The sequence below is a fragment of the Papaver somniferum genome, chromosome 7, assembly GCF_003573695.1.
Source record: "Papaver somniferum cultivar HN1 chromosome 7, ASM357369v1, whole genome shotgun sequence".
Classification (NCBI taxonomy): Eukaryota; Viridiplantae; Streptophyta; class Magnoliopsida; order Ranunculales; family Papaveraceae; genus Papaver; species Papaver somniferum.
Genome location: NC_039364.1, coordinates 262,776,052 through 262,789,775, shown reverse-complemented (window position 1 = coordinate 262,789,775; position 13,724 = coordinate 262,776,052). Strand labels below are relative to the sequence as shown.

Sequence of the window (13,724 nt, the reverse complement as noted above, 5' to 3'; positions counted from 1 at the left end):
CGAAGTTCCTTTTCCTGTTGTATCAAATGAGTTAGTATCCAATGAGTTAGTATCGCACATGTTTGAATTGCACATTGATGTTGTGCAAATTGTATATGTGCCATGGATGTTTTATCAAGGTAGGGAGATGACCAAAAGTTTTCTTATTCTATTGCGTAAGGATGTTTGCAGTTGTGATGAGTTTGATTTGAAGATTGGTCGTCGGCTCCTCATCAAACGATCTTGCCCAAAAACCATTGACAATGTGGTGAATATTAGGGTAGGATAACAAGAGATGTTCAAATTTATAAGTCCTCTCATTACTCCAATTCAATTGCTTGGTTCTAAGAAGGATATGAGCATGATCCGATGCGATTCGTGGAAGGTGCATGACAGCTGCATGAGGGTTGGTCGTTCTCCATCTTTGGTTTGCCATGGCTCTGTCTCACCGTTCCATAATAATATCCTCACCTTGTTGACGATTTGTCCATGTAAAAACGCTCTCACACACAGAACTGGTTTTTTTCCTGGTTTTTTTCTCGCCCAAACCCTAGTTTCAAATCAAAAGCCATTGATTTCTATGAATTCCTGCAGCTAAATCGTGGTTGTGCCAACCCAAATCAATTGAAACCTAATCTATACTCAGTTATTCATTCTATCTAATCATGTTTTTCTGAACCCTAACTCAACATTTACAATGCCTAACCATTGTAATGAAAACCCAATCCCTATTTGGTGGAAAATTCAACATCTTCTTACCGATACATCCCATCCTGCTTTGCCGGATTATGAGATGATTTTAAGAAGACTGCAGATTGGGTTCAATCAAATCTATTTCACCTGTAATTCGAGACGATTGAATTGATTCGGCTTGGTTTGATTTATCTTCTCAGTCGGTTATTGGATTATCAAATCAGGTATTTATGATGCCTTTGCGTATTGATTTGTCTCAAGATGGGTCTTCATCGATAAGATTATATGCTATTGGTCGGATTTTAGGCTGTTAAAATTTCTAAGCAGCTGCCTGGACTTGCTTTACACTTGCCTCCATGTATTATCCGCACAATCACAACCCGTCATATCTCTGACCATACCAGTTTTTTCACTGAAAATACCTATGTGTTATTCTTTCATCCTCTGACATGTACAACTTTGCTTGCTAGAATTAACTCCTTATCGAATTCTGCTCTACTCCATCTCCATGTATGCTATCTATTTATATGCTCTAGTGGTTCACAGTTTAGTATACTACCTTCTTATAACCTTAAGCAATCCTAAACATAAACAATACACCTCCTGCCTTCCTGTTTATCGTTCATCTCCTGCTCTTAACCTTTTTCACCATGCCTGCTATTTGGAATAGTGATCTTTCTGAACTCACAAACATGCTTCAACACTCCATGAGACTAGACACTGGTAGGAACATCAACTTGCAGAATCCTCTTGCCCATGAGAATGTTCCTCATAATCTTTGGAGGTACTGTATTATTGGGGTTTTTTTTTCTCTACATGGTGTAAATGCATGGCATCTCAGATGTGCATTGAAGAAAATATGGAGAATTAGAGGAGGTATGTCTGTGAGACAAGCTGGTATGGAGTATTATCTTATTAGGTTTCAAATATACCATGAATTTGTCAGGGTGATTAGACAAGGAATAAGAGCTATTATGAATGATATTTTTATGTTGAGTGTTTGGCATGAAGGTCAAGATATTAGGGAAATTATCTTAACTCATGTAGAGATGAACATCACCATTAGAGGATTGAATATTGAGCATCTCCATTTGATGATATTAGAGGATATGTGTATAACATGGGAGAAATCATAGCTTTTGATCCACCAAGACATACTGAAAATGGATCATATGCTATGAAAGTCAGAGTTACTATGAATGTTTTCAATCCTTTGAGAGCATATACACTAGCAGATAATGGAAGAGGTGGAATCAACACACTGACTTTTGAATATCATGATCTGCCACACAATTTCTGTGAGTTCTTTCGCAGACTAGGTCATAGGCAAGAAGATTTTGCACAATATATGCAAGCACAGAACCTTATACAACATGGTTATCCATTACCTGCCCCACCAGCATTATATCCACCTGTTCATCAGCAAGCAGATGATGCCATGGGAGATGCAGATGATGAACTTGGTGTTTTCGACAGCGACAGCGACACACCCAGTCCCAACAACAGCCATAACTCAGGTAATTCTAATTAGACTGAGCTTAGTATCCATGATCATGATGATGCCATATCCCCTGTAACTTCTGAAGAATTAGCATTCAAAATCAGAAGACCTGATACCCCTCCTATTGTTGTTAACCCACACCAATGGGATGAATATGGTTTTAATACCCCTGAACCATATGTTAATCCATACCCTTATGAAATCTCATGAGAACCCATTCTTAACATTTCCACCAAAAGACCCAATTCTAGCCATTATTTGTACAACTTCCATCCAGAAGAGCTAGAAGCATTCAATCCTACAGACCTATACCCACCTGCCAAGTCTGATCCAGATGCTGCTTCATCATCCAGAGCTCATCTCTGGCCTACTTTTGAAGATTACAAAAATTGGATAGTAAGTGAACCTGACACAAAAAGAAGGAAAACTTACCAGGAACTTGCAGTGGAGAATCCTGCTCTTTTGGTTGATATTTACCATGCTGCTTCGACAGCTCCTCCAGATTCTCCACCAGTTAAACCAGATTCTTTCCCCATGGATATTTGGTTCTCTTTGGGATATGATGATGGAGCAAATACATCCCAGCAACGCAACAAAGATGAAGAGGAAGAACCACCAATTGGAGACTACAAAGGCAAAGGCATTATGAAGTATGAGTAATTTCCCAACATTACCAGAAATCATAAGATGAAGAATCACAGAAGATTAGTTACTAGATTGTACTTGGGTTGGCCAACGTTTCTTTTACTTACTACTTTAGAGTTTTACTGTCAGTTTAGTGTTCTTGTTTTATTGTCTATAAGTAAGTTAGTCCTGTATCAGTAGAGGTTAGAGTTAATCATCTTGTCTTAGTCCAGTTGAGTCTCTGCATTATTTTTATTTCTGTAAGTTATAGTGTGTTAGTGGAAAGGTCTAGTTTAAGTATTGTACTAGCTGGTGATTGTCTGATACCGGTTGTAATCTGCTTATTTGTACTTCGGTTGTTAAATTGTCTGTGTTTGTTTATCAGTCCTGTAATCAGTGTGTGGTGTAATAGTGTAATTGTAATAGTGCAAGTTACCTGTGATACAGTGTGGTTTGGTGTGTTTGTGGGCTGGTTTCTTGTTGTTTTCCTTTGGCCTAAAATAACCAATTGATACACTTCAAAACATTTATACGAAGCCCACAATTCTGCTCTCTCATTTACTACGAAACCTGTTTTGAGGCATAATCATTTTTTTTGAGGCATACTCATTCATTTTACTATCTAGGATGGGTTTATAAGGGGTGTCTAAAGGTAGTGCAATTACCTATATATCCTTAAACAATTTAATTTATTAGAGTGCCCTTATCATCAAAAATCAAAAATCAAAATAAACTTTAAACTCAAACATCTTGGACTCAAATTCATTCAGGAAATTGATCAAGCAAAGCAAACACGAATCGAAGTGAGCGATGTTGGAGTGCGAAATTCAAATCACAATTGCTCTTATATGTATTTTAGAATGAATGTGTAACAAACCCATCTTGTTTTTGATTGATTTTATTTTGTTTGATCGATAGAACATGATTTCAAAGATGAAATTAGGGTTTTCAGAAGATCAGTTCGGCTGAACTTGGAGTATCAATTTTGAGCCGAACCTAGTGTATGATTTAGAGAAACACTATGTTCGGCTAATGCGATTTCGCTAGATTTTGTTCGAATCAGCCGAACCAAAATTCGTCAGTTACAGAGTGAAGTTCGGCTGATAACTTTTCAGCCAAACCTCATTTTTTTGAAAATATATCTAGGTTCGGCTGATAACTTTCTAGCCGAACCTCAGTTTTTTTAAAATATACCTAGGGTCGGCTGATAACTTTTCAGCCGAACCTCAGTTTTTTGAAAATAAACCTAGGTTCCGCTGAAAAGTTATCAGCCGAACTGTTCATCTGGTCAGTAGATCTGGGTTTTAAAAATTAAATTTTTTGATAGATTCAACTTATAAAAAGAAATTAAACCTCGTATAGAAGTCTACCTGTGATTTGAATCACACATTTTGGTCACTTCTAATCATTAAAATCTCAAAATTCAAAACCCAAGTTTTTTTTTCACTTCTTCTTCTTCCTCTCAAGAATCCCAACTCTCTCACGTAAATTTGATTTATCTACTAATTCACCACTAATAATATAATTTTTAATCAATCCTTAAAATTCCTAGCTAATCAAATCTAATCATAATCATTAACACCAATTATGTAAGGGTAGTTATGCCATTATCAAAAAGGGTGGATAAGGGGTGATGTTGTTTTTTATTTGGTGACCCTATTTTGGCGTTATTTAGTATGCCTCAAAACAGGTTTCTTTACTACACTCTTCTGCACAAAGGTTGTACTGACAGCTAGAAGGAATATCGTCACACAACGGAGCCCAACTGCAATTAACGGAGTCGATACAACACCAACAGTTTTTTGTACTTCAAGTATTACAAACAAGCAAAGTTGGAGATACTGCAATTTCACCATTTGAGTCAACTATGGCTACTAATATATGTATACTAGCGTGGAACTATCAAGGTATCAACCAAGATACCACAATCCAACATTTGTGCGGAATAATGTCAGCACAGAGGCCGGATATGGCGTTTCTCTCGGAAACTCTTGCATATGAACTCAGTTCAGAGGACCTTACGATTTGATAACAGTTTTACTGTTCCGAGAATAGGACACAGAGGTGGTCTGTACTTAATGTGGAAGAACATAATACAGGTACAGATCCTACTTTACTCTCAAAGCTACATTCATGTACTCGTTACACCACAACCTCCAGCAATTCCTTGGTTATGTACCGGAATATATGGTCCACCTCACCCAGCTGCCAGATGGGATTTATGGAAGAACTTTTCTGATATTTTCCCACCTTCGCCATTACCTTGGGTATTGATCGGAGACTTCAATGATGTCATCCTACAATCCGAAAAAAAAGGAGGAAGACGGGTAACATATGCTCAAAAACTCAACCGTTCTTAAATATGAGTCGTTAGTCATGTGAAAACAAGTAGCAGAAGAGAGATGAGAGGCGTGAGAACGATGGCTGGATGAGTCTTATTCAATCCAAGGATATCCATGCTTCTGTAGGAGTGTTAAGAATAGTGCTTATCAAATGCAAGGTTGAGAATCTCAGCAGTACCATCTTTGGTAGTTTCTGGCACTAATTTTCATTCCAAAGTGGCGACATCTATAACTGCACCTCGTGGAAGGGGTAGTCGATGTGTTGCTAGATCTATGTCGACGTTCGGGAGATCCGCAGACTCATAGAGAAGAGTATTGAAGTTATCATGCTAGCACAAGAGGGCTTATCGTTCAAGGACACGGAATAGATTTTAGCGAGAAGGAATACATAATGCTGTAGAAAATAAAATTAAGTTTAATAGAAATAAGGCAAAGTATGTAGTACAATGATAACAGTTAATCCAATACATAACAGTAAGATATCATTCGGTTGAGTCTGCCACAAAAAAACGTATGTCACCAAGAAGTCCTGCACACTCATATGCGCACTTTATCCTGTCTCAGGGCTTGCAGCCTCCTCAACATCTCGCGACCATATTCCTCTTGCATCCCTTTAGATACCTGCACCATATTATCTCCCGGAATTAGTCCAATACGTAACCGACCAAGAGGCATCAAAGAAAACAAACAGGGAAGTGTATATTGTTACCTGATGGTCCTTAAGCGCCATACAATTGTTGTAAATAATCCGCCACAAATTGCAACGGCTGCAGCTTCAGATTTTCATAAACCTAGTGCCAGCACAGTAAAACTAAGATTAAACAATCATTCCCATATGTCTGTTTTAAATTTTTGAATGTAAATTGAACGCACCTCTTTTGCAATCGGAACCTCATTGATGCGCAGATTCCTGGCAGCAGAAGTGATGGGTAAATTCCTGGCAGCAGAAGTGAACATCCTGGATACAATCCTGAACCTAGTTGCCGTAATAATATTTTATAGGAATATTGATGTAACTGATTTAGCTCTGAAACGATAAGCAACTCTCGACAACAACAAAGACCCAAAAAGAACAAAGAAGTGAAGAAGTTCTGTGCACTGGAAATCAACTCTTCTTATATTTATATATACAGAGAGAGAGAGTCGTCTTAAAAGAGGTGGAAACCAAAACCTTCTAAATCTCAGATCAACTCGTCATCTGTACAGGTGTCTCATAATTAGAGAAACTAAATATAATATTTAATTGTAAAACCTGGTTAACTCCGTTTTGACTCGACAAAGGATCAAAAAAAAGGAAACCAGATGCTCTTTCCTTAATTAAGAAAACAATTAATAAACCCCAACAATCCTGAACTTCCATAAGAGGCACTCATCCAAACAATAATAGTACATGCAACTAAGATTTAAAGCATACACAAAACAAAGCCCTGGAAGTGTCTTTTTTGAGGTTAAATTTAAAAGTTATTGTTCAAACCACAACTGCTAATGCCCTGGGCAAATCTCCATCTAAAGCAGGGGATGGTTAGTTTCAAATACGTAGTCTAAAACAACACGGTATAAACCGTTATCAATAACCCCACTATGCCATTTCATCCAGCCTTGTATGAAACCCCAGTAAGGACCCAAAGATCATGCAACCCAGGAAACATGGTACCCATTTCGGCAGTTATCAAAGCTTGCTGAACACGGAAAAATGAGGAGAGGGCAGCTGCTTTAACACTATTTTGAATACCAAATGATTCTCCAGATACCTCATAGAAGATGAGAAAAATGAGGGGCACCATTTTCCGATACTAGCAAATACTGGAATGCATCTCATATCAACTTCAGTACACTATGCGTTATGAACTCCATCCATTTGATCGCAGCTTCCCTAACTCCTGTGCTCAGTTCCACAGTGAAAAAACAAAAACAAAACTCCATTCAACTTGATTCATAAAATTCCTAGAAATAATGTATAATAAGCAATCATGCAGCATTGAGGAAGGAAAAACTAGGAGAATCAATTGACATTTAATTAACCACAACAGCAGGGTTTCTCCTCTTGAGACTTTGAGGCAGGTAATAAAGAAAAATCATTGAAACTAAAAAACAGTTATAATGAAGATTCCTTCCCCAGAATACTCAATTGAAATCACAGTTTTTCAACAAAAAATGGGTAACTAAATATACGAAATTATCCTACACCACTATTCAAAATATTAAGCAGCTAATTAAGACAAAGAATAGAAGTTAGATTATTTGTCAAATGGATAAAAGAATGAGTGTCATAGAAGAAAGTACGAAATTAACTCATCCTGGAAGTTAGAAATCTATCTAGGTCGAAATAGGGGAGATATCATGATCAATCACCAGACTCAAAACTTATGTTTGGAAGAGGACCCTACAGTAGTTGTTTGCCAGGTATATCTCAGCACAGGTATCGTGGAATGTGGTGAGTTTATTCAAAATATGTGACCCAAACAGACCTCCTGATGTGACAAAGCAACTAGAATCATGAACATCGCCAACGAATGATAGAGCCTTTTTTTAGGACTTGGTAGTGCTTACCATGGTGATATGTCAATCTCATTGCAAGAACAACGGGGCTTTGCTCTGGCAACTCTTTCAGCTTGCTGCTATGTTTGTACAATCTGTGGGACAGTGAAAAGTTGTCAAACTAAGGCGATGAGAAAAATATGTAGTTGCAAATCTGCACAATTGAAATTTTGAAAATTAACTGGAAGTCGCACAACCAAAGAATAGCATATCAGGAATAAAAATCTTGAAATTTAAAAATAAACAGTGATTTGGTGGGATTGGTACTAACAAAGAGAAGCGATTGCAGACTTGAACTATCTGTGACTACCAAAACTCAAATTTTTGCACCCTCAAAAGGAAAAACATTTAATAAGCTAGTTTCACCTAAGAATATCGACCCTTGTTTACTTAGTAGGATTGGTATGAATCCTCCTACACGACTAAGAAGTACCTCACGTCACTTTATTGTGGCAGTACATTTTGAAGTGCAATCTAGGTTTATTTTGTTGCCTGTGAAGTGGTACTGTGTGCAATACTTATAATTAATGTAGAACCTCAGAAAGAGTACCTGATTTGATGATTGCAGTGGGCTTCAAGCTTTCATTAAAAAAGTAAGGCAGTTCAGGAATTCTCGGTGAAAATGCAGCATCAAGCACCTGCACAAATACTCAGAGTTTAAATCAGTGCAAGTCCAAAATACGATACCACCTTGACAGATCGCATCCAACTTGGTCAAAGTTTAAAGGAATCAAATTGTGTTCTTTTCAACTATACTGATGTGCAAGTACACAATATCTGTCAGTAAACAAGTTAATAACTGTAAAACATAGAGGCCCAAATCATCAATTAGAGAACAGTTGGTGATAAATTCCTATTACTACTGTATTAGTGCAAAAAATTGATGCAACCTATTTCAGTTAGGGCCATTAATATTAAAACCATACACAGTTTGAAGATCCAAAATGGCCATATGTACAGTTCTTCTCTACTCTAAGTTTCAGAACCATCTCAAACAGCAAAACCTTGATAAGTGTCGGACATTCTTAAACCACAAGTTGAGGTAAGCCTTGAACAAACGTAGACTAGGCAAATATTATCCAGCACGGAGTAAAATTCATATTGTTATTGCATTAGTGCGAAAAACATTATCCAGCACGGAGTAAAATTCATATTGCTATTGCATTAGTGCGAAAAAATTGATGTGACCATTTGTACAGTTAATGTTCAGGGGTAAGGAGGATTCATACCCATGAATAATTTGTACAGTGAATGGATTTGGAATCTTGGATGGATTCGCAAAGTATGCATGAATGCATCTAGTTAATCGTACTGTAGTGTTAAAAGAGAATTGAAACTAAGATTCAAGAATCATCAAAGCGCACTAATTTCAAAATTCCATGTCCACTTACCAAATGAGGAAAAGCACTCAGAATTTCAAGAAACATCTTCACCAATTTCTGTTTAGGTAGTTCGTACACACCATCAAGTATGGCAGAAGGCCTGTAGGTGAATTTCGATCAAATAAGTCTACAAAATGGAAAAAATTGCACGAATAAGTCTACTTGTAATGCAATATCTCATATCTAACCGACTGTTTTGGTTCCTAGACTCTCCACACAAGTTGTAAAAACAAGCAAAATAAAGTTTGTTTCAAGATCAACAGGAACAACACATTTTCTTAATTATATTACCTTGTTTGTTGAATTGAACCAGGGATAGATAGTTTCTCAAAATCCACCAGCGATGACCAATTTCAAACCCTAAGGAACAAACCCAGAAATCTAATTCAGAACTAAGAATGAAAACAATGTCAATTTTCTAAGAGAGAAAGATCTTTCCAAAACTCAAGTGAAATTCGTTTAAGACGTCTTACATCATCATTCCCTTTGATATCTACCAACCCTAAGAAAACACCAAGAAAAAGTACATCAATCAGTCAGAAAGGAAACCATCAAAATGCATAAATGAATCAAGAATTAAGTTGAAATTCTACCCATAAGCACAGAAATCAGCGATGAAATTGCTGTTGTTCTGGAATCTTGGTCGACTTTCGCTTGACGCTAATGACGACCACTGGGTGTCTATATATTGTCTAAATCTGGAGCAGAAGAGGTTTCAGTAGTTTCTGCCATTAATGGTGGGTGTTGTTGAGCTCTGGTAGAGAGAGAAGGGGAAGGGAGAAAGAGAACAGATGCATACCTAGTTAGTAAGTTCGCGAATGATTCGTGAATCATTCCCGAAATTTTCGGTATCACCAATTTTACCGTTTTATTCGCGTACGTTTGCAACTCCGAACCCAAGTCGCATATTATGTGGCGTTTCCGGATTATTCGTGAATCGTTCACGAATTTTACGTATCCCGAATGATACGTCCGCTTAATTCGTCATAAATTCTTTAGCTTTTACTTTTCAAAAACTCCATTTTTTGGGCTTTACTGCCTCTCGAGCATACACGACTGAATATTAGACGTGTTGTAATTTTTATGAAACAAAAACGACTGAAGAGATTTGAAGGTGAAGGTGAAAGAGATCTCAAACTCACTAACCAAGCATCTAAACCACCATACGACGTCCTCTTGGATAACTAATGTTGTATATATTATTAATATCATCATATTAAGTTTATTTTTTCTTTAAATAGCTCACACATATGCATAAAAATTGGTTTATGACTTTATAAATACAAATTATTTGTTATATATAGATACCGAATTTTCAGAGCTGAACTCACATTTATAAATCGAATTATACACGTACATATGCCGTTCCGAATTACTGACGAGTCACGCCCCGTTGACCGAATTTTGGACCGAATCTGGATTTTACAAAACCGTATAATACTCGTACGTTTGCCGTTCCGTACGTTTACCGAATTCCGAATTGCTAACTAGGTGCATACGTGCCCTACCATGTAGGCAAATGACCATGAATCAAACAATTACGTAGGAATTAACGTTTAATCCCGTTGTTCTTTTTTTTTTCCTTGAACGAAGAAGAAGGGCTTTGAAAAACCCCTAAATTTTATTTATTGACTACCTCATTCAAATTGAGGTTTGAAGGATTACACAGAAGAGGTGGCAGATAGACACACCCTCCTGGTTGATCATGATCAATTACATCAAGAAGCATGACAACACAGATAGTACCTGATTTACATTTGAAACTTAAAGAAACAAAATGTGAAAATCGAATTAAACTTCTGCATCCCGTTGAAGGATTGGATATCCTTATAATGGTTTCAAACCAATTTGTTTCCTGATCATCATGGATATTAGATGCTTCCATAAAAGGGAAGTAATACGCCCAAATTAATTTCTTCACAAACGATCTCCATATCTGACAGAGTAGATCGTTTTCCTCCATAACATGCTTGATGATGATGCAAATACACCTGAAAAACCTGATAATACAATAAGAAGACAAGTCCTGATAGTATTGTGAAACCATCAGACCAATAAGAAATCATAAAAATTGTTTAGAAACAATTCCTTTTATTGGAAAATAAATCTATACAAGTAAACAAACTCGATCTTCCCGGTTGATCTGAAAAATCAAACCAAAACCGGGTAGATCAAGGATCTAAAACTTGTAGAAAGTAGTTTTCTTTTCCCTGTGTTTTCGAGAGAGAGAGAATGGGAGAGAAAATCGCCTTAAATCCCGTTTTTACTGGGCTTTAGACACCTTAGTCCTGTCACCTGAACATTCCGGTCCCCTTTTCTAAAGAAAAATGGACGTTTTAATCCTTTTTTGTGCGGGTAATTTTTTTTTTTTGATCGGATCCTGAAAAAGCATTTTATCATAATACCTGAAATGTCCTTCGGATGGTTCCTTACCTAAAAATGGATCACTTCACTTCTAGTCTTTCGGATATGAGATTTTCAGAAAGAAAGTCGACTTCGAGAGACTGGGAGGGAGACGGATGATTCAGTAGCGATTATTCTAAATGATTGCCTTCTCCTATCAAAGATAAGGTCCAAACATGTAAATAGAGTTGTTTTCTAATGGTGAATAAGAAATTGATGGAAATTTTCAGGCTACCAGAGACATTGAATTTGAGATTGCAAGTGTTTTGAGATTAAAAATTTTCCTGGCGTTAAAAAAATCCAATTTCGATTGAAATCAGAAACTTTACCAAAGTTTTTGCTGATGCTTTCATTTACATCTAGGTGTTTTTCGTAACCTTTAGTTCATACTTAATTAGGTTTAATACTCTCAAAATTTCATCCCGAGTTATCATTCGAGGAACTCTAGTTTGATAACCTTAAATTAGGTTGATCAAGTTATTGATATTACAGAGATGACTAAAGTCATAACAATTACAGACTAACTGTATTAGTGTTTATATACTACACTAATGACAAATCGTTACAGACTGGCATATAAACTAGTGGACAGAATTCACTGAGAAGTAAAATGCACGGACATCAAGAAGTGTGTTAAACACACATATGAATAAAACAGACAGTAAGGTTATTATCCTGCACCATTGTAAAGCCTTATCCTGTACCACTTCATAACTCAGTTACTATATGTCATTATTTCCCCTCAAGCACAAGTTAGGAGAAACTACTTTGAGCTTGGATCTGATAAGAGAAAACCTAGGGCCATAAAGTCCTTTTGTGAAAATATCTGCTATCTGATCTAAAATAGAAACATAAAATACATCAAGAGCCTTATTTTGCACAAGTTCTCTGACAAAATGATAATCCAGAGGGACATGTTTGATCTTAGAATGTTGTACTGGATTTGAGGTTAGTGAGATGGAACTGATATTGTCACACCCAAGTCTTGGAATTGCAGGATGTGAAAAGTGTAAATCATTCAGTAAGTAGCAGATCCACACAACTTCAGAAGCAATATGATCCAATGTTCTGTATTCAGCTTCTGTAGAACTTCTATCAATTGTTGTTTGTTTCTTTGAAGACCAGGAAATTGGATTATTACCCAAAAAGATGCAGTAACCTCCAGTCAACCTTCTATCATCAATGTTACCAGACTAGTCAGCATCTGAAAAACCAAGTAGAAAGGATGAACCTTTACTAAATTTAATTTCATGACTAATGGTGCCTTTGATGTATCTCATGATCCTCTTAGCAGCTGCAAAATGGACAGTTGTGGGATATTGCATATGCTGACAAACAAGATTGACTGCATAAGCTATCTCTGGCCTTGTTCAAGTGAGATAATGTAGAGCACCAACAATGGACCTGTATTCTGTGGGATTATCAAGTAAAGCACCATCTAATTTTTAAAGTTTGACATTTGCATCAATAGGTGTACTGCAAGGCTTTGATCCTTCCATATTAATTCTTTTGAGAAGATCAATGGCATATTTATCTGACTGAGAAGCAAAACTGCATCTGTTCTTTGAACCTCAAGACCTAAGAAGTAATGAACATCTCCTAGGTCCTTTACTGGAATTTGCTTGTGTAGATTGGTGATAACAGTGTGAAGAAACTCTGAGTTTGAACTAGTAAGAAGAATGTCATCAACATAGACTAAAGCCACTGAAACCTGAACACTCATTTTGTGCAAAAATAATGAAGTATATGTTATTGAAGACACAAACTGCAAATCAATAAGAGCATTCTTGAGTTTCTCATACCATGCTCTTGGTTCCTGCTTCAATCCATATATGGAATTATGTAATAAATACACATGATGTGGTTTATTTGGATCCACAAAACCTAGTGGCTGACTCATGAAAACCTGCTCTTTGAGATCACCAGGGAGAAAGGTGATTGACGCATTTATGTGTCTAATATAGCTCATTTGTATATATTGTTAGTACTCGATATTGTACTTATTCGGTTATTTTATGTATTTGTAGGTGTTTTTGGAAGAATAAAGCTTTTGCGGCGAAATTGGCTAAAAAATGGTTTTTGCGCCCGTGGGAGAAAATTACTATACGGACTCTCATTTTGGATAAGGGGTAACCTAATTACTAAGGAGTGACCCATTTCCAGGCATCTTCTAAAGGGAGACCCGAACTGGATAGGGGGAGGTCATCTTCAAAGTTTCAAAACTGGATTTTGGCGGGAAAAAAGGCAGCAGCGTCAACAGTT

At 36.8% G+C, this 13,724-nt stretch overlaps 1 long non-coding RNA gene across 1 annotated transcript; it reads right to left on the bottom strand.

Annotated features, from left to right (window-relative positions):
• Positions 1–5,545: 5,545 nt before the first annotated feature.
• On the bottom strand, positions 5,546–9,849 carry LOC113293728. Its single transcript, XR_003332508.1, has 9 exons — positions 9,653–9,849; positions 9,533–9,561; positions 9,351–9,419; positions 9,069–9,186; positions 8,228–8,315; positions 7,690–7,772; positions 6,013–7,019; positions 5,849–5,930; positions 5,546–5,760 (listed from the first exon to the last, which is right to left on the bottom strand). It is a non-coding gene; the product is annotated as an uncharacterized LOC113293728 (long non-coding RNA).
• Positions 9,850–13,724: the final 3,875 nt, after the last annotated feature.